A 21,284-nucleotide genomic window follows, 5' to 3' on the forward strand; every position below is an offset into this window, starting at 1 on the left:
TTCAAGGCCAGCCTGAGACTACACAGTGAATTCCAGGTCAGCCTGGACTGGAGTGAAACTCTACAGGAAAAAAAAAAAAAAAGAGTAAGAAGTAGAAAGAGGAGGAGGAAGAGAAGGAGGAGAAGAATGAGCTGGGGAGATGGTGCAGCAGTTAGAGGCATTTGCTTGCAAAGCATGTTTGGGTTCAATTCGACAGCACCCACGTAAAGCCAGATGCAAAAAGTGGTGCAAACATCTGGTGTTCATTTGCAGTGGCAAGAGATCCTAGCACACATGCAAATAAATAACTAAAATATGTTTCTTAGAAAGAATACAAATTGGCCGGGTGTGGTGGCGCACGCCTTTAATCTCAACACTCAGGAGGCAGAGGTAGGAGGATCACTGAGTTCGAGGCCACCCTGAGACTAGATAGTGAATTTCAGGTCAGCCTGGAGTACAGTAAAACCCTACCTTGAAAAACCAAAAAAAAAAAAAAAAAAAAAAAGAATACAAATTGTTCATTCATATCTTTTGTTTAGGTCCTCCAGAATGATGTCATCTTTGCTGAGGGCCAGGCTGCATTTATACTTCTCTCATGTCACAGTCTACTAGCTCCTGGATCCTCATCACTGCCCCATCTTCTCACTTCAGGGTGATGAACATTAGCTTAGTAGTTTTGCATTGCTGACTATTAATCAATGCTTAATAATGAGTCATTCATAAGATAGTGGAATCTCCCTGTGCTCTCACCAATTTCATTCCTCTCTTTTTTTCCTCCTCCTCCTTTTTCAGTACCGGGGATTGAGTCTAGGGCTTTACACATGCTAGGCAGACACCTTACCACCAAGCTACATCCCCAGCCTTTTTAGATTTTTCATTTTAAAACACTTCTTGCTCAGTTGCCCCGGCTAGTTAGCCTTCAGCTTGCTATCCTGCTACCTTAGTCTTCCCAGTAGTTAGTTGGGCTTTACAGGCCCTTGACACCAGGCCCATCTTTTTATTTATTTATTTTTATGTTTTCTTTTAATTTTTATTTATTTATTGAGAGAAAGAGAGAGGGGGTGCAGATAGAGAAAATGGGCTTGCCAGAGTCTTCGGCCACTGCAAACGAACTCCAGACGCATGGGCCACTTTGTGCTTCTGGCTTATGTGGGTCCTGGGGAATCAAACCTGGGTTCTTTGGCTTTGCAGGCAAGCGCCTTAACCAATAAGCCATCTCTCCAGCCCTTTTCTATTTAAAAAAATATATTTTATTTTTGAGCCAGACGTGGTGGTGCACACCTTTAATCCCAGCACTTGGGAGGCAGAGGTCAGAGGATCGCCATGAGTTTGAGGCCACCCTGAGACTACATAGTGAATCCCAGGTTAATCTGGGCCAGAGTAAGACCCTACCTCCAAAAACAAAAATATATATTTTTTATTTATATTAATGATAGAGAGGAAGAGAGAGAGAGAGAGAGAATGGGCACACCAGGGCCTCTAGCCACTGCAAACAAACTCATGGCTTACCTGGGTACTGGGGAATCAAACCTGGGTCCTTAGGCTTTGCAGGCAAGTGCCTTAACTGCTAAGCCATCTTTACAGTCATTTATTTACTTATTTATTTTTCTTTGCAATGCTGAGGATGAAACCCAAGGTCTTGGGCACACAAGGCCAAACCCCCAGCCTTTTTCCTACTTTGAGTATGAGAAACACTTGGGGTCTTGCAACTTCTGCTGTTGCAGCCACCTGCTAAGATTCTTGTCTGAGAGGTCTTCCCTCAAGGCAGAATCTCCTTGTAAAGTCCAGACATATTGCAGCTCTGAGCCCCAACCGCATCCCCTTCCGCACACTGCATAGAGCACAGTCGGAACCTGTGCCTGGGCACAGAGAAAACTGCCTCCTGTGCCCTTGTCCTGAGATAAGGCATTATGGTCATTTGTCTAATTGACTGCAAGCAAGAGCATTCGTTCACTAGAGGGTTTGAAGGGTCTGCAGCTGCAAGCAGGAGAAACGGAAAGCTGTGTCTCTCTCCAACCCCTGAGGCCTTGGTGTCCCTGAGTGAGCAGACGGGCACACACACAGCTCTGCCAAAGACCTGTCTGCAGTAGGGGTGGTGATCTATGTGCTGGCAAGGCTGGAGGAAAACAACCTGGTCCTTCTCTAGGGTTTTCTTCTGGTGTGCTTGCAGAGAGAACAGTGGGATCCCAGAGTTAGGATATAAACCTAAGTCTTTCTTCTTCACCATTCAATAGCCAGATGACCTTGACCAGGCCCCTTAATTTCCTCAGCCTAAAAATAGAGACACCTTTTCTGCATCTTCCACAGAGGCTTTCCTGAGCATCAAAAGAACACATATATGAGGGTATTTGCCATATATATGTGATTTTTAAATTATCTTTTGGTTCTTTTGTTTGTTTGTTTCAATATTTTATTTATATTTATTTGAGAGAGGGAGAGAAAGAGAGAGAGAGAGACACACACACACAGAGAATTGGTGCATCAGGGCCTCCAGCTACTGCAAATGAACTCCAGACACATGCACCATCTTGTGCATCTGGCTTACATAGGCCCTGGGGAGTTGAACCTGGGTCTTTTGGCTTTGCAGGCAAGTGCCTTAACTGCTAAGCCATCTCTCCAGCCCATTGGTTCTTCTTTTTTTTAACTTTATTTTTTAAAATTATTTATTTTATTTGAGAGCGACAGAGAGAGAAAGAGGCATATAGAAATAGATAGAGAATGGGCGTGCCAGAGCTCCAGCCACTGCAAACGAACTCCAGATGTGTGCACCCCCTTATGCATCTGGCTAACGTGGGTCCTGGAGAGTCGAACCTCGAACCAGGGTCCTTAGGCTTCACAGGCAAGTGCCCAACCACTAAGTCACCTCTCCAGCCCTTTTAACTTTATTTTTATTTATATATTTGAGAGAGAGAGAGAGAAAGAGGCAGAGAGAGGGAGAGAATGGGCGCGGCCAGGGCCTCCAGCCACTGCAAACGAACTCTGCATGCATGTGCCCCCTTGTGCATCTATCTAACGTGGGTTCTGGAGAAACAAATCGAGGTCTTTTGGCTTTGCAGGCAAAATGCCCTTACCGCTAAGCCATCTCTCCAGCCCTACATTTGATTTTTTATAAAAAGTAGTAATCTTAGCCTGGAGTGGTGGCACATACCTTTGATCCCAGCACTCAGGAGGCAGAATTAGGAGGATTGCTGTGAGTTCAAGGCCACCCTGAGACTACATAGTGAATTCCAGGTCAGCCTAGGCTACAGCGAGACCCTACCTCAAAAAAAGAAAAGAAGGGGCTGGAGAGATGGCTTAGCAGTTAAGCGCTTGCCTGTGAACCCTAAGGAACCTGGTTCAAGGCTCGATTCCCCTGGACCCACATTAGCCAGATGCACAAGGGAGCACACACGTCTGGAGTTTGTTTGCAGTGGCTGGAGGCCCTGGCGCGCCCATTCTCTTTCCCTCTTTCTCTCTCCCTCTCTCTGCCTCTTTCTGTTACTCTCAAATAAATAAAAATAAACAACAGAAAAAAAAAAGAAAAGAAAATTCTCTTGTATCCCCTCTCTCCTCAATTCTGCTGAAGGTCTTCTTTGGTGGGATTGTTGGTATTGCAAATTATATTTTTAAAATATTAGTTATGCGTGTCTTTGGTCCCAGCACTGGGGAGGCAGAGGTAGGAGGATTGCCATGAGTTCAAGAACACCCTGTGACTACATTGTGAATTCAAGGTCAGTCTGGGCTAGAGCAAGACCCTACCTCAAAAAAATATTTATATTTAAGCCATTTATATATAAACCATGATAATTCCCTCCCCCCACTTTCCCCTTTGCAACTCCACTCTCCATCATATCCCCTCCTCCCTCAATCAGTCTCTCTTTTATTTTGATGTCATCATCTTTTCCTCCTATTATGAGGGTCTTGTGTAGGTAGTGTCAGGCACTGTGAGTGAGATCATGGGTATCCAGGCCATTTTGTGTCTGGAAGAGTGCATTGTAAGGAGTCCTACCCTTCCTTTGGCTCTTGCATTCTTTCCCCACCTCTTCCACAATGGACCTTGAGCCTCGGAAGGTGTGATAGAGATGTTTCAGTGCTGAGCATGCCTCTGTCACTTCTTCTCAGCACTATGGTGCCTTTTGAGTCATCCCAGAGGTCACCACCATCTGAGAAGAGAAGCTTCTCTAACCAAAAGTGAGAGTAGCATTAATATATAGGTATGAACATTAAGTGTTTACTGGGCAGTTTGGTGAGCATAATATATACATTTAGCCAGATACCAGCAGGCATTGTAGCCCTAGGAGTCATGACCTCCCCCGTCATAGGTTTTTAAGTCCAGGCATGTATTCCCTCCTGTGGAGTGGGCCTCCAGTCCAATTAGAGAGTGGTTGGTTTCCCCCATAAAAGACATGTTACTGTTGCACCTGTTGGCTCATTGGACCTTGCTGGACAAACTTAAGGCTTGCAGTGTCCACTGTTCCTTATCTCCTCTGGTGACTTCTCTCTCTCTCCCATAGGGCTGCATGCAGTGTAGCTTTTTCCAGCTTTCTGTCAGCTGGTCTATACGGAAATTTTCAGTTCAGCTCCAGCTTAATTTCTCAGTGACCTTGCAGCCCAAGCATGTGGGGTCTTCAGCAATAGGGTCTTACTATCTATTCCTGGTGGGGAAACAAGGAGCCTCAGCAATGGCCTGTAACATTTTGGGGGCATTAGGGGCCTCCCTGGCCAACAACTCACTGGAAGATATCCCATTCCTGGCACTGACATTTTATAGTAATATGTATGTCTTCTGGGTGCACCATTATCCCAAAAAGTAAGTTTAGATTTTTTTAATTTTTATTTTAGTTATTTATTTCATAAACACAGAGAAAGAAACAGATGTATATAGAGAGATAATGGGCACATTAGGGCCTTCAGCCACTGCAAATGAACTCCAGACACATGTGCCACCTTGTGCATCTGGCTTACATGGGTCCTGGGGAACTGAACCTAGGTCCTTTGGCCTTGCAGGCAAGCACCTTAACCGCTAAGCCATCTCTCCAGCCCCACTCTTAGTTTTTGATTAATTCTCCCCCTGCCTTCCTTTACTCAGTCTTTTCCCCTGACCTCACTTAGGCCATTCCACCCCTAGTAATCTGTTCATCTACATATATATATATATCTCCTTACCCTTAAGTCCTCCCTTCTCCTCCCTCCCTTGTAGCCTCTTTCTAGCTTACTGGCCTCTGCTACCAAGTTTTTTTTTTTTTTTTTTTTTTTAATTTATTTGAGAGTGACAGACACAGAGAGAAAGACATAGAGGGAGAGAGAGAGAATGGGCACGCCAGGGCCTCCAGCCTCTGCAAACGAACTCCAGACGCGTGCGCCCCCTTGTGCATCTGGCTAATGTGGGACCTGGGGAACCGAGCCTCGAACCGGGGTCCTTAGGCTTCACAGGCAAGTGCTTAACCGCTAAGCCATCTCTCCAGCCCTGCTACCAAGTTTTATTCCAACTCACATAGAAGTCTAAACATTTGTAGCTAGGATCCACATATGAGAGAGAACATGCAGTGTTTGGTTTTCTGGGCTTGGGTCACCTATAGTCACTAAGTATAATCCTTTCCAGGTTCATCCAGTTCTCTGCAAATTGTATAATTTAGTTTTTCTTTTCTTTTTCTTTTTCTTTTTTTTTTTTAAAAAAAAAACAAAACTGCTGAGTACAACTCCATTGTATAAACATACCACATCTTCATTATTCATTCATCAGTTAAAGGTCATCTAGGCTGGTTCCATATTCTAGCTATTGTGAATAGAGCAGCAATAAACATGGATGTATAAGTATCTCTAAGGTAGTGAGATGAGTCCTTAGGATATGCCTAAGGGTGCTATAGCTGGGTCATGTGGTACATCTATTTTTAGCTGTCTTAGGAACCTCCACACTGATTTCCACAATAACTGTACCAGATTACATTCCCACTAACAGTGTAGTTAGTTCCTCCTTTTCAGAATCCTCACCAGCATTTAGTGTCATTTGTTTTCTTGATGATAGCCATTCTGACAGGAGTGAGATGGAATCTCAAAGCAGCTTTAATTTGCATTTCCCTGATGGCTAAGGATGTAGAACATCTTTTTAGATGATTATAGGCCATCTGTATTTCTTTTGAGATCTATTTAGTTCCATGGCTCATTTTTTAATTGGCCAACTCTTTATTTTGATTTATTTATTTATTTATTTTTACAGCCAGCTGAGACTCTTGCTTCAACTTGCTAATGTTTCTTAGACAAGTATGACAGCAGAATTCACCAATTCTTTTTTATGTGATTTGTTAATTTTTCAAGGTTCATTAATCTTAGAACAAGTTACAGTAAAAATTTTAAGTCTTATGAAAGCACTTCAAAATTATATTGTAGCCATTTTGAGGGACTGTAATGACCTCCATTGTCCTTAAGGTTTGTAACATGATATCACCATTGCCAGCTGTGTCTAAATTTCTGCAGAAACACATTCAGATAAGCAGATTCATTGGCTGGCTCCCTTTTATTTTATATATGTATATTCATTTATTGTGAAGAGAGAAAGAATATGGGCGCACCAGGGCCTCTTGATGCTGTATACAAACTCCAGACACATGTACTACTTCGTGTGTCTGGCTTTACATGGGTACTAGGGAATTGAACTCTGGGCCAACAGGTTTTGTAAGCAAGCATTTAAACCACTACCACTAAGCCATCTCCCCAGCCCTCCCCAACCCTTTTATATAGTTTTACTTTTTTTTTATTTTTTTTTTCTTCTTTTTTGAGATGAGGGCTCTCTTTTGCTCAGGTTGGCCTTGCGCTCCTGGGTTCAGGTGATCCTCTTGTCTCAGCCCCTTGAGGAGCTGGGACTGCAGGAATGTGCCGCCAGGCCCTGCAAATTCATGCTTTTAAATTGTATACATTAATAGTTCTTAAGAGTAATATAAACAGGGGTTCATATGGTAAGTGCTTGCCTAGCATGCATGAAGTCCTGGGTTTAATTAAAGAGTATATAAATACTCACCATTTTCTCTCAAACACCAAGTCTATCCATCCTGCTTTACCTCGCAGCCCTCAGCCCTTCCTTTGCTCTCCCTGCACCCCAATTCTGAATCCTCTAAGAGTTTCTGACTCAAATTTTGGAACACTTGCCCTATAATTCATGTTTCACCCCTTCTCTCTCTCCCTCTCTCTGCCAGGGTTTCCCCTTAGCTAACTCTGCTGAACGTACGAGTGTGGCCATGGGGACTGAACAGAAAAGCCCACCTCCTGGTCTCCTTAGGTTGTAAGGTTGCGGCAGCCAAATGAGGCTCTGGGCATGACCAGCTCAGGGAGAGTGGCACTTGACAGATAACATTGTTAGACTGTGACTCACTTGCCACAGCAGTCTGGAAGCAGAATTCTCGGCTCTCAGCTGGGCCTTCAAAGGATTGTGCATGACCCTCGGAGGCACTGTTGGCAAGTGGAGTTGGGGTTCATTAATTCCTGAGGCAGACTGCTTCACACCCCTTTCCTCCTCGTTGGGAACCCCACATGCTAACAATTTCTGAGTTGGAGCTGGGTGTGGGTGGGGTGGGGTGTGCCTATAATCCCAGCACTCAGGAGGCTGAGGCAGGAGGACTGGAATTTGGGACTTTGAAGGCAGCCTTGTCTATGAGAATCTGTCTCAAAACTAAAAATAAATAAATAAAAGGTTAGAGGAAGCCATCTTGTTTTCATCTGTCAGGAGATTGGAACCTGGATCTGTGCTGGCCCACTGCCAGGACCTGAACCCAAGCTCTGGTCCCGCAGCCCTACAGTCCTTGCGCTTTTGGGTCGGGACCTGACTGGAGTATGGAGTTGGCTCAGAACTCCATCTCTGAGGGGAGACAAGAGTTTAGTTTCTGAGAACTGCCTTCTGGTGGAGGACCTCAGATTCAAACAGTGAGGAACTATTTTACAACACAGCCATGTTCACAGTTGCAAATCCTCCAAAACGCGGTCACTACTGAGGGCGGCAGGCGGTGGTTGGAACATCCTCAGCCATGGAGGCTTCCACAAGGCGTCCAAGCTCCTTCCTAGGGCTGGGCTGTGACTCCGAGTCAGAGCACTTACCTGGCTCAACCCCAGCTCTGCAAAAACAAAACGAAACAAAGCTACTTCCGCAATGCCCTTGTGTGGTCACAATTTCTGACACTCTCCCAAACAAAGGCAGGCAGAGAGTGTCCACTGTAGAGCGTGTGTCCACTGTGCAGGGTTGATTTAGGAAAACCTGTCTTTGTCAGGTGTCCTTCAAACCAGGAAAAGAGCCAGGCATGGTGGCGCACGCCTTTAATCCCACTCGTGAGGCAGAGGTAGGAGGATCACCATGAGTTCGAGGCCATCCTGAGAGTACGTAGTGAATTCCGGGTCAGCCTGAGCTAGAACAAGACCCTACCTCAAAAACAACAACAAAATAATAATACTAATAAAAAATAAATGAAAATTAAAAACAGGAAAGAAGCTGGGTGTGGTGGCACGCTCTTGAAATACCAGCACCCTGGAGACAGTGACACGAGACCCCGTATTAAAAAAAAGGGGTGGACCCGGGCGTGGTGGCACTCAGGAGGCAGAGGTAGTAGGATCGCCATGAGTTCAAGGCCACCCTGAGACTCCATAGTGAATTCCAGGTCAGCTCTGAGCTAGAGCAAGATCCTACCTCAGAAAGCAAAAAAAAAAAAAAAAAAAAAAAGAGAGAGAGAGAGAGAGAGAGAGAGAAAGGGGGGGGCGCTGGAGAGATTGCTTAGAAGTTAAGGCACTTGTCTATAAAGCTGAAGGATCCTGGTTTGATTCTCCAGGATCCACATAAGCCAGATACGCAAGGGGACTCATGTGTCTGGAGTTCATTTGCCATAGCTGGAGGCCCTGGCGTGCCCATTCTCTATCTCTCTCCCACCTCTTTCTCTCTCAAATAAATTAAAAAAAAAAATTTTAAAAACTGTGGGAAAGGGGAGATGGATCAGCAGTTAAAGGCACTTGCAAAGCCTGCCAACCACCCATGGAAAACCTGATGGGTATTCATTTGCAGAAGTATTATACTTTAGCACTATACACAGAGACACAGACACACACGTCTGCATGCACACACATGTGCAAATAAATTAAATTTTAAAAATATACAGGGCTGGGCTGGAGGGATGGCTTAGCGGTTAAGGCACTTGCCTACAAAGTGAAAGGACCCAGGTTCGATTCCCCAGGACCCACGTTAGCCAGATGCACAAGGGGGAGCATGCATCTGGAATTCATTTGCAGTGGCTGGAGGCCCTGGCACACCCATTCTCCCTCTCTCTCTCCTTCTCCCTCTCCCTCTTTCTCTGTCAAATAAATAAATAAAAATAAAATATTAAATTTGTATATATGGCTGGTAGAGAGATGGCTCAGCAGTTTATGGTGCTTGCCTGCAAAACCTAATGACCCGAGTTCAAATTTCCAGTACCCATGTAAAGCCAGATGCACAGAAGGGATGCATGCATCTGGAGTTCATTTTAGTGGCTAGATGCCCTGGCATGCCCATTCTGTCTCTGCGTTCAAATGAACAACTAAAAATATTTTAAAAAATTTATATATAGGGGGCTGGAGAGATGGCTTAGCGGTTAAGCGCTTGCCTGTGAAGCCTAAGGACCCCGGTTCGAGGCTCGGTTCCCCAGGTCCCACGTTAGCCAGATGCACAAGGGGGCGCATGCATCTGGAGTTCATTTGCAGAGGCTGGAAGCCCTGGCGCACCCATTCTCTCTCTCTCCCTCTATCTGTCTTTCTCTCTGTGTCTGTCGCTCTCAAATAAATAAATAAATAAAAATTTAAAAAAAAATTATATATAGGACTGTAGGGATGGCTTAGTGGTTAAGGCGTTCACCTGCAAAGCCAAAGGACCCAGGTTCAATTCCCCAGGACCCACATTAGCCAAATGCACAAGGGGGCACACGCATCTGGAGTTCGTTTGCAGTGGCTGGAGGCTCTGGCATGCCCATTCTCTCTCCACCTCTTTCTATGTCAAATGAATAAATAAATAAAATATTAATACAATTATATATATGCATAATAAAGTCAGGCATGGTGGTGCACACTTTTAATCTCAGCACTTGGGAGGCAGAGGTAGGAGGATCTCCATGAGTTCAAGGCTACCCTGAGACTTCATAGTGAATTCCAGGTCAGCCTGGGCTAGAGCGAGACCCTTACCTCAAAAACAAAACAAAATAATTAAGGTAAAAAAATTGAGACTGAGAGTCTTGCTAAGATGCCCAGGCTGGTCTTGAACTCTCAGTGTTCGTACATCAGCCTTCCAGAATTCATCCCTCCCATTTCTAGGGGTTGTTTCAAGGACAGAAATCACTAACTTCTGACTGACTTGCTATAGATATGGCACTCAAACCCAGCTTCTGATCTTAGGCCTGGGTGCCAAACCACTATGCTACCTTATCATCCCATCAGGCTGGCGTCCTGGTCCTTACTGATCCTTACCATCTGCCTCTCTCTGTGACTCAAGCAGCTTGTCCTGCCTAGTGTCTGAGGGAAGGCAGGAAGGCTGAGGCTCAGGGCTCCTCTCTCTGCTCTCAGGCTGGGCGTCACCCCTCTCCACCACCCCTTCTAGCTGACTTGCAGGCACAGAGAGGTAGGCAAGGCCAGGACACTTGTTTCCCAGTGAGGAGAAATGGCTGAAATCCTGGCTTCTCCCACAGAAGACAGAGGCCGCTCTGAATTTCCTGTTGCTCCCAACACGGGCCAGATAATTGGACACAGATTTTTGGGCTTGTGTTGGGAGGTGAGGCTTGAAATATAGTCATCAGGCCTCCTGTAAGTGTGTGTGTGTGTGTGTGTGTGCGTGTGTGCACACACAGTTTTGTTAGGGTTTCTTTGTTACACATTGATGGGTAGTCACTTGTGTTTGGCAGTGTGGCGTGCATATCTACTGTGGACACATGCATGTGTCTGGCATGCCTGTGTTCCTTGTATTTCCTTGTTAGTGTACTGGACTCTTCATGGTGTGCATGTGTGTAAGAAAGTGTGGAGCCTCTGCGGAGGCTCACTTGGCTTGGCTTGTTTTCCTTTGAGATCCAGTCCAGCTCAGAGAGACCTCATCGACCCTCTTAGGATCTTATTACTCAGGACTTGATGATTAAACGTAAAACAATAATTAAGATTTTTAAAAACACGAGAAGGCAGATGGCCTTCGGGGAAAGGAAGCGAGGGAGACATCTGAGCAGAGTAAGGGCCGAGAGTTAAGCGTGACCTGCGTGCAGGGCACCCCGACTCTTAGGTGCAGATAAAGCCCCAGTTTCCCCAGTTCTCTGATGGGGGGCAATGCCTGGTTCAGAGTGTTCCAGCAAGCTTTAGGGTCCCTCAACTATTCAAGGAAGGGGGTTGCTCAGGGGATGGGGTCTCTCTTGCCTTCCTACCTGAATCTATCAGCCCTTTTCTCAAAGCTCGTTTTCACACATCCGTGAATGTAAATGGGATACAGACTAATATCTCTGTGGGGGAGGAGTGGGGCATGGCACAGGAGACCCAGAGCAGGGCCTCATGACTGGTGGGCAATGCTCTGCCAATGAGCTATAGCTCCATCCCAGGCCCACTTTACATACAGTTTTGCATTAGTGTGTGTGTATGTAATGAACAAACTGCATACTACTTAAAAAAATTATTTATTTATTTGACAGAGAGAGAGATAATGGGCATGCCAGGGCCTCCAGACACTGCAAATGAACTCCAGACGCATGCTCCCCTTGTTCATCTGGCTAACGTGGGTCCTGGGGAATCAAACCTGGGTCCTTTGGCTTTGCAGGCAATTGCCTAAACTGCTAAGCCATCCCTCCAGTCCTGCATACTACTTTAAAAAAAAATTTTTTTTTTTGGTTTTGTTTTTTCCAAGGTAGTCTCACTCTAGCTCAGGCTGACCTGGAATTCACTATGTAGTCTTAGGGTGGCCTTGAACTCACAGCAATCCTCCTACCTCTGCCTCCCAAGTGCTCAGATTAAAGGTATGAAGCACCACGCCTGGCTTTTGTTTTGTTTTTCAAGGTAGGGTCTCACTCTAACTCAAGCTGACCTGAAATTCACTATGTAGTCTCAGGGTGGCCTTGAACTAATGGTGATCCTCCTCCCTCTGCCTCCTGAGGGCTGGGATTAAAGGTGTGTGCCACCATGCCTGGCCTTTTTAAATTAAAAAAAAAAAAAAAAAAGTTTTTTTCAAGATAGGGTCTCACTCTAGCCCAAGCTGACTTGGAACTCTGTAGCTCCTGGCTAGCCTCAAACTCAAGGTGATCCTTCTACATCAGCCTCCTGAGTGCTGGGACTAAAGGCGTGCACCACCACATCAGTTTGGCTACTACTTTAAAAAAAAAAAAAAAAAAATTTGTTTTTTAGATTTATTTGAGAGAGAAAGAGAGAGAGAGGGGAAGAGGCAGAGAGAAAGAAAGAATGGGCGTGCCTGGGCTTCCAGCCATTGCAAATGAACTTCAGACGCATGTGCCCCCTTACGCATCTGGTTTATGTGGGTCCTGGGGAATTGAACCAGGCAAATGCCTTAACTGCTAGGTCATTTCCCCAGCCCTAATTTTTTTTTGTTTTTGTTTCTACAGAGAAACAGGCTTATGGGAGAGTGAGTACTCCATCCTTCCCCATTCCTCTACATGATGAGGCATCTATTCATTCAACAAACATGCAGTGAATACCAATGTGTCTTGGGCATGATGCTAGAAGCAGGGCAAGATGCAGCTCCTGCCCTCAAAGAGTCTACCCCCCAGGCTAGGGAGAGGCTCAGCAGTTAAAGTACTTGTCTATAAAACCTAACGATCTGGGTTCGAGTCCCCAGGGCCCATGTAAACCAGATGCACATAGTGACACATGCATCTGGAGTTCATTTGCAGCGGCTGAAGGCCCTGGCATGCCCATTCTCTGTCTCTCTTCCCTCTCTCTCTGTTTCCAAATAAATAATTTTTTTTTTTTTTAAGAGTCGCCCCTTAAGAAGGGAAGCAATGAGACTTCAAGGACCATCTTCTCATTCTTTAGCTGGGCTGACTATTCTCAATGCCAGAACAGAGGCTGCTGGGACTGGGCTGAGGAATTCAAACTGTAACAAGGTATTTCCCAAATAAGTTTTATTTTGTTTTTTTGAGGTAAGGTCTTACTCTAGCCCAGGCTAACCTGGCACTCACTCTTTAGTGCCAAACTGGCCTCAAACTCATGACAACCCTCCTACCAAAGAATCCAGGTTCGATTCTCCAGGACCCACGTAAGCCAGATGCACAAGGTAGTGTGTGCTCCTGGACTTTATCAGGAGCAGCTGAAGGCCCTGACCTTTCTCTTTTTCTATCTACCTCTTTCTTTTCTTTCTTTTCCTTTCCTTTCCTTTCCTTTCCTTTTTTTTTTTTTCTTAAGGCAGGCTCTTGCTCTAGCCCAGGCTAACCTGGAATTAACTATGTAGTCTCAGGGCAGTCTCAAACTCATGGTGATCCCCCTACCTCTACCTCCCGAGTACTGGGATTAAAGGCATGTGCCACCATGGTCAGCTCTCTCTCTCTCTCTCTCTCTCTCTCTCTCTCTGTCTCTTTCAAATAAATAAAAAATATTTTAAAAATTGTTGCAAGAATTGGGCAGGGAGGAGAAGACACAGGGTGGGGGGGTGGGGAAGAGGAGAGGACAAAGCAGTGGTCTGTCTACCACCTCCTCCTCAGCTGCTGCTCAGCCTGGCATTCACTGGGTGGGCAGTGTCTTTAATTTACGTTTCTTTTTATTTTATTTATTTATTTGTGAGTGATAAACAGGGACACTGCGAACGAACTCCAGACACATGCACCACCTTGTGCAGCTGGCTAACATGGGACCTGGGGAATTGAACCTGGGTCCTTAGGCTTCTTAGGCAAGCACTTAACCACTAAGCCATCTTTCCAGCCTGGGCAGTGTCTTTAAGTGGTGCAGTTCCTTCTTGCAGGAGGAAGGAGGGAAATAGCACACACTTGCTCTCCACTGGACGGGTCTCTGAGGTCCCACAGTGGCTGGTTGGGTGGGAGTGGGGGTGTGAATCCCCTCCTCACTGGTGGCAGCCTCACTCAATTCCCCAGACGAACAGTACAGCCATCCCTAGCTAAATCGCCTCTAGTTTGTTTAGTCAAAACCCTTTTGGCCCCAACATCAAAGCTCCATTCGAGTTTCTGGGGTTTGTTGTTCTTAGATGGTGTTTATTTCAGAGATGGTTCGGCTGTCACCAGCCGTGTGGGGGGAGACAGGAGGGACTGTGGGGGCCTTTGGTTTCAGAGACAGGAGGCTGGAGCTCTGTCTCCCTGTGCTTGCCTCTGCCTCGGGCATAAATTCATCACAAAGGAGGCTGTCCTCTCCCCTGCCCAAGCTCCTCCAGATTCCTGTCAGATTCATGTCAGATACCTTAGTAGCTCTGCACCTTTCTGCTCCGAGAGCTCCCGCAGGTTCTAGCAGACCCTGGGTTCCTGTAACCATGCCCGGAGCCCAGCTCAGGCTGCGCGCTCAGGAGCGGGGCCTCGGGAAGTGCGGGCTGCGGGCAGCTGATGGCTGCGGGGCGAGTGGATGGCTCAGAGAGGACGAGCTTCTTAGGAGTCTCTACAGGAAAGAGAAAACAAAACCAAAAACACCCTGGATGTAGAGAAGCCATTCCTGGCCTCAGCCATTTGCTACAGTAGGAACAAAGGATAGAGATAAGACATAGAGAAGGGGGAGAGGGAGAGAGGACGTGTGTGTGTGCGTGTGTGTGTGTGCACGCGTGCACATGTATGTGACAAGTCTTCTATAATCAGTTACTGAACATCGAAGTTTACAACCATGATTTACAGAGACTACATAAGTCCTAGGCTGACTGCTGACCCTCCTGAGGGCTCTCTGGACTCCCTTCAGCCTTTCTCTCTCCCTCCCTCCCTCCCCATCTCATCTGCTTGGGTTTATTCCTCTTAGCCTGTCTTCTTGGGCCACACCCTTTCTGCAGCTTAACTTCCCACCTGCTGTCTCAATGCTCCCAGACAAAGAAACTTCTAGTGCGCCCATGGGACCCTTGCAGATTCCTTCATTGGATAATGCTTTAGAGGTGCTTGCTGGCAGGGGTCGCCCAGCTGGGAGAAATGAAGTTAAGAGTAGGTATCATTCAGCCTCTGTCTCTGCCATAGGACAATGGAAAAGGCTGAGTTGGAATCTCATACTTGCATGTTCAATTGTGAACCAAGAGCTAAGTCCTCATTGGGAGTTCTTATCTAGGAACTTACCCAGGCACAGGAGACCTCGGTACATGTGCTTGAGTGAGCCTCACTTGGGGTTATCCCCAAGTTATGGAAATTCAGACAACCTGGACGTAGACTCCTCATCTACTCTGGGCATCGAACCCATGACCCTCAAGAATGCTAAGCAGGTGCTCTATCGCATAAGTAAATCCAGGCCCCAAACCAGAACCACTAACGCCTTCAACAACTGATCTCCTAGTTAGGTTGGAATGCCCCTTGATTCTGTCAAGCAGGTGCCCCAACCCCTCACTTGAGCCCAACCTACTTTAGCAAACTGCTCATTAGTCAGCAATGTTAATGTGGCTTTAACTGGTGATTAAATCCACCAGTGTGGTGATGCACTCCTTTAATCCCAGCACTCAGGAGGCAGAGGTAGGAGGATCGCAGTGAGTTTGAGGCCAGCCTGAGACTACATCGTGAATTCCAGGTCAGGTCAGCCTGAGCTGTAGTGAGACCCTGCTTCCAAAAACCAAACCAAACCAAAACAACAACAAAAAACATTGGCTGGACTGAGGGTGAACAGTCCACATCTTGGGCATACTTGCTAATCCCTTGGAAATATGTTTTTAATAATCAGGACAGGAGGTCAGGGTGGGTGGTCCTGAGAGCTGTGATCCAGTTCTCTGCACCACCACCCCTTACTCCGGCGCTCTGTTCCCATGGTTTTTCCTGGGCAGACACTCTGGGGTTTGTTGGGAAGACTGGCAACTCCTCAGCAGACGGAGGTGGTGCCTGGTGAACAGCTGCTTCTGAGAGCTGCCCGGGACAGGGCTATGCCAAGGGCATGGCTGACTGAAGTGCCTGGGGTCAAGAACTTTAGCCACGTGGAAGGATTATTTCTGAGCCCTACATTGCTCTGACTCCTGTGCCAACTGCTCAGTAAGCAAGTGTAGCAAGGGTCCCCTTACCAAAGCACCCATTCCAGTTTTTTTTAAACAAATTTATTTAAGAGAGAAAGAGAGAGAGAGGCAGATAGAAAGAGAGAATGGGCACTCCAAGGCCTCCAGCCACTGCAAACGAACTCCAGACACATGCTCCCCCTTGCGCAGCTGGCTTATGTGGGTCCTGGGGAATCGAACCAGGGTCCTTAGGCTTTGCAGGCAAACGTCTTAACTGCTAAACCATTTCTCCAGCCCCCAGGTTTCTTCTATCCCTCTTTTCTCAGAAGAGCTTCAAGTTGGAAGGAATCCATTTCTCTCTTAGGTTTCTTGGGCCTCCAAGTTATCCCCAATTATATAATTTATCAATAATATAGTAAATATAAACCATATAGTAATATGGTATGCATAACAATATTGTTATTGTGGGTAACATTTTATGGACTGATTAGTTTGAAAAACCCTTAAATATATATTCCTTCCAGCCAGGTGTGGTGGCATACACCTGTAATCCTAGCACTTGGGAGGCAGCAGCAAGAGGATCCCAAATTTGAGGCCAGCCTGATCTACATAGCAAGTTCCAGGCCAGCCAGAATTACACGGTGAGACCCTGTCTCAGAAGAAGAAAACAAGCCGGGCATGGTGACACACACCTTTAATCCCAGCACTCTGGGAGGCAGAGGTAGGAGGATCGCCGTGAGTTTGAGGCCACCCTGAGGCTACATAGTGAATTCCAGGTCAGCCTGAGCTACAGTGAGACCCTACCTCAAAAATAAATAAATAAATAAATAAATAAATGAAAGAAAGAATAAAATAACCCATAATCAGTGCTATCACAATACTGATAACCTAGGTCCCCAGACACCACACACAAACACATGCTAAAAGCTAGATAACAACCAAAAATAGCTTCCTGAGAGCTGTTACCAGACAGTGTGGATGGGAGTGGTTCTGGCAAGTGGTACTCCAGGGGTTTGGAGGAAGAAGAGGCCACCAAGGGTGACAGGAGCACTGAAGGCTTGACAAAAGAGCCCCCTTAAAGGATGGTGCTGTGGTTTCAATCTGAAATGTCCCCACTTGCTTATGTCTTGAACACTTGTTCTCCAGCTGGTGGCATTATTTTGGGAAGCTGTGGAACCTCTGGGAGACGGGAGCTCACGGGAGGAAGCACTAAGGCTGTGGCCTTGCCCTGGTTTCTATTGAACTCTCCACTTCCTGGTCCACTGAGGTGTGAACAGACCCTGCCACATCCCATATTCCCACCCATCACCTGAGTTGTTCATCATGCCTTCTCCGGCAAGATGCACTGCAGCTGTGAGCCAAAACAAACCTCTCTTAAATTGTTTCTGTCAAGCATTCTGTCTGCAGAGAACATAACTAATATGAACAGATTAGAGTTGGTAATGGGTTTTGTTTGTTTGTTTTAATATTTTTAAACATATTTTATTTATTTATTTGAGAGAGAGAGAGAAACAGAGGAAGAGGCAGATAGAGAGAATGGGTGCACCAGGGCCTCTGGCCACTGCAAATGAACTCCAGATGCGTGCACCGCCTTGTGCATCTGGCTTACATGGATCCTGGAGAATCAAACAGGGGTCCTTAGGCTTCCCGGGCAAGCACCTTTAATCATTAAGCTATCTCTCCAGCCCTGTTTTAATATTTATTTAAGAGAGAGAGAGAGGCAGATAGAGAGAGTAGGCATACCAGGGCCTCCAGCTGCTGCAAATGAACTCTAGACACATGGGCCACCTTGTGTCTCTGGCTTATGTGGGTCCTGTGGAATTGAACCTGGGTTCTTTGGCCTTGCAGGGCTATGCCTTAACCACTAAGCAATCTCTCCAGGTTTACTTTTTTTTTTTTTTAATATTTTTTGTTCATATTTTATTTATTTATTTGAGAGCGACAGACACAGGGAGAAAGACAGATAGAGGGAGAGAGAGAGAATGGGCGCGCCAGGGCTTCCAGCCTCTGCAAACGAACTCCAGACACATGCGCCCCCTTGTGCATCTGGCTAACGTGGGACCTGGGGAACCAAGCCTCGAACCAGAGTCCATAGGCTTCACAGGCAAGCGCTTAACCGCTAAGCCATCTCTCCAGCCCTGGTTTTTGTTTTTGTTTTTGTTTTTCTTTTTTTGAGGCCTCCTCAGTACTGGATTAGGTGTGAGCCACCATGCCCACTGCTGGTGATGGTTTGTATAACAGGTAAAAATTCAACGGTGGTGAATACATCACACTGGCTTATTGTATCCTGGTACTTTTGACTCCTCATCCCCTGACTGTTGTAAGCAGATCTAGTCTTTACATTTGCAGGACTTGGGGCAAGAAGAAAAAGTGAGAGATTTTTAAAAAATTCTATTTTCTTTTACTTTAATTTTTCTTTTCATTTTTTGAGGCAGGGTCTCACTCTAGCCCACCTGACCCAGAATTCACTATGTAGTCTCAGGGAGGCCTCAAACTCACGGTGATCCTCCTACCTCTGCCTCCCCAGTGCTGGGATTAAAGGCGTGCGCCACCACGTCTGGCTCTATTTTTTTTTTTTTTTTTTTAGATCAAGCAAACTGTTCAATGGAACAGTCACTTTCCTGATGACTGCAGTTTTGCACTGGAGTGTGGCGGCGCTGCCCCATCCCCCGGCTACCTCACCTTCTCTCCACACCTACAGGTCCTCCTGGCTCCACTCCTGTGACAGTCCCTCGTTACCCAAGGGCTCAGCCTCCATCTGCCTCAGACACAACCATCACTGGACACCCTCAGCTCCTTCACTGCTTGATCACTTTTATTTTTGTTTTTCCAAGGTAGGATCTTGCACCACCATGGCAGCTTATCAACTTTGAGGGGAACTAATGGAGGCAACAGGCGGAGGCCATTTGGATGGTGAATTCTGAGAACCCACAGAGGGCCAGAGCTAGGCCAGATGAGGACCTAGCCTTGTGTGCAAAATTTAAGGGACACCAAAAAACTCAATCATAATATTGAAATCCAGTATTTTTAAAAGTACTTTATTTTTTTAAATATTTTATTTATTTAAAGACAGAGAAAGTGAGAAAATGAGAGAGAGAGAGAGAGAGAGAGAGAGAGAGAGAGAGAGAATAGGCACACCAGGGCCACTGCAAATGAACTCCAGGCACACGTGCCACCTTGTGCATCTGGCTTATGTGGGTCCTAGAAAATTGAACCTGGATCCTTAGTCTTCACAGGCAAGCACCTTAACCAGTAAGCCATCTATCCAGCCCTCTTTATATTTGCAAAGGGAGAGAATGGGTGCTCAGGGCCTCTAGCTACTGGAAACAAACTCCAGATACATGCACCACTTAGTGCATCTTGGCTTTACGTGGATGGGTACTGGGGAATCAAACGCGGGTCATCAAGCATTGCAGGGAGACACCTTAGCCACAAAGCCATCTTTTCAGCCCTGAAATACTATATTTAAAAAATCAAGAGATTTGCTGGGTGTGGTGGTGCATTCCTTTAATCCCAGCACTTGGGAGGCAGATGTAGGAGGATCACCATGAGTTTGAGGCCATCCTGAGACTACCTAGTAAATTCCAGGTCAGCCTGGGCTAGAGTGAGACCCTACCTCGAAAAAAAAGTCAGAAATTTAACTGGCACCCCAATTAAAGACACTTGCTTGCAAAGCCTGCCAGACTGCATTCAATTTCCCAGCCACCTACTTAAAGCTAGATACACATTCTCTCTGTCTGTCTGTCTCTCTCTCAAATAAATAAATAAATAAAAGTTTAAAAAAATGAAACCTTAAGGGTTGTAGAGATGGCTTAGTGGTTAAGGCACTTGCCTGCAAAGCCAAAGGACCCAGGTTCGATTTCTCAGGACCCACATATGCCAGATATACAAGGTGGTGCATGCATCTGGAGTCATGTGTCGCGGAGGCCCTGGCGCCCCCCTTCTCTCTCTCTGTCTGCCTCTCCCTTTTCCTCTCTCTCTCTCTCAAATAAATAGATAAATAAAAATCTTTTAAAAAGTGAAAAAGAGGGGCTGGAGAGATTGCTAAGTGGTTAAGGTGATTAAGTCACTTGCCTGTGAAGCCTAAGGACCCAGGTTTGATTCCCCAGTACCCAAGTTAAGCCTGAGGCACCTGGTGACACATACGCCTGGAGTTCGTTTGCAATGGCTAGAGCCCTGGTTTGCCCATTCTCTTTCTCTCTCTCTCTCACAAAAGCAAGTTAATTCATTAATAAATTAATGATTTTTTTTTAAAGTGAAAAAGAGGGCCAGAGGCTGCTGTGTGGGACAGCACTTGCTGCCCAAGCACGAGGAGCTGAGTTGCGCCCCCTGGCGCCTGTGTGAAGCTGGACACCACGGAACACATGCGCAGTGCCAGGGCTCCCAAGGGGCAGAGCCAGGAGACCGTCTGGAAGCTCACAGGCCGGCCAGCCTGGTCTTCACAGTGCTGAGCAAGGTGGCAGGTGAGAACCGACACCTGAGGTGTCTCTGACCTCCACGTGCATGCTGTGTCACACGTGCATGAACTCATAAACATTAACACGTGTGCGCTCACACATCCACACATGTACACACAGCTAAAGCTCAAAGAAGAAAAACAAAAAAATCAGAGCCGGTCGTGGCGGTGCACACCTTTAATCCCAGCACTCCGGAGGCAGAGGTAGGAGAACTGCTGAGTTCCAGGCCACTCTGAGACTCCATAGTGAATTCCAGAGTGACACCCTACCTGAGGGGGTGGGAATCAGGATTAACTCAGGTTAAGAAGACAGAGTGGGTGGGGAGTGTGGCTCAGCCATGCAGCTCTGGCCTAGCTTGTGCGAGGTCCTGGGGTTCATCCCCAGTGCTGTATAAAAGTCAGGAGAAAGGAAGGGGGATATAGGATTGTGGGGGCAGCAGAAGAGGAAGAAAAAGCTGGCCTGGGGGGACCAAGGGACTGGCCAGGGAACCAGGGGGTGAGCAGGAGTGGGATGCAGGGGAGGGAGGTGAGTTGTGGAGCCTGACAGGAAGAGCACGGGGCTCTGGAAGAAGTGGGGGGCTGTGTTTCTGCACAGTGACTAAGTAGGGGCCCAGAGAAGGGGATCAAAGGCTGGGAGTAGGGATCCCAGAAGCCCAGAACGGAGCAGTTCCTCAAGAAAAGGACGCTCAGCCCCCTCCCAACGAACTCAAATTACACACTGGTGTTTCCTATTTCAAGTCCTAAGCCCCCTCCCTCCCTCCCTCCCTCCCTCTCTCCCTCCCTCCC

At 46.6% G+C, this 21,284-nt stretch overlaps 1 non-coding gene across 1 annotated transcript; it reads right to left on the reverse strand.

The window, feature by feature from the left end:
• Positions 1-6,337: 6,337 nt before the first annotated feature.
• LOC123463872 lies at positions 6,338-6,468 on the reverse strand. Its single transcript, XR_006639243.1, has one exon. It is a non-coding gene; the product is annotated as a small nucleolar RNA SNORA33 (small nucleolar RNA).
• Between the last annotated feature and the right edge of the window lie 14,816 nt (positions 6,469-21,284).

The sequence above is a fragment of the Jaculus jaculus genome, chromosome 9, assembly GCF_020740685.1.
Source record: "Jaculus jaculus isolate mJacJac1 chromosome 9, mJacJac1.mat.Y.cur, whole genome shotgun sequence".
Taxonomy (NCBI): Eukaryota; Metazoa; Chordata; class Mammalia; order Rodentia; family Dipodidae; genus Jaculus; species Jaculus jaculus.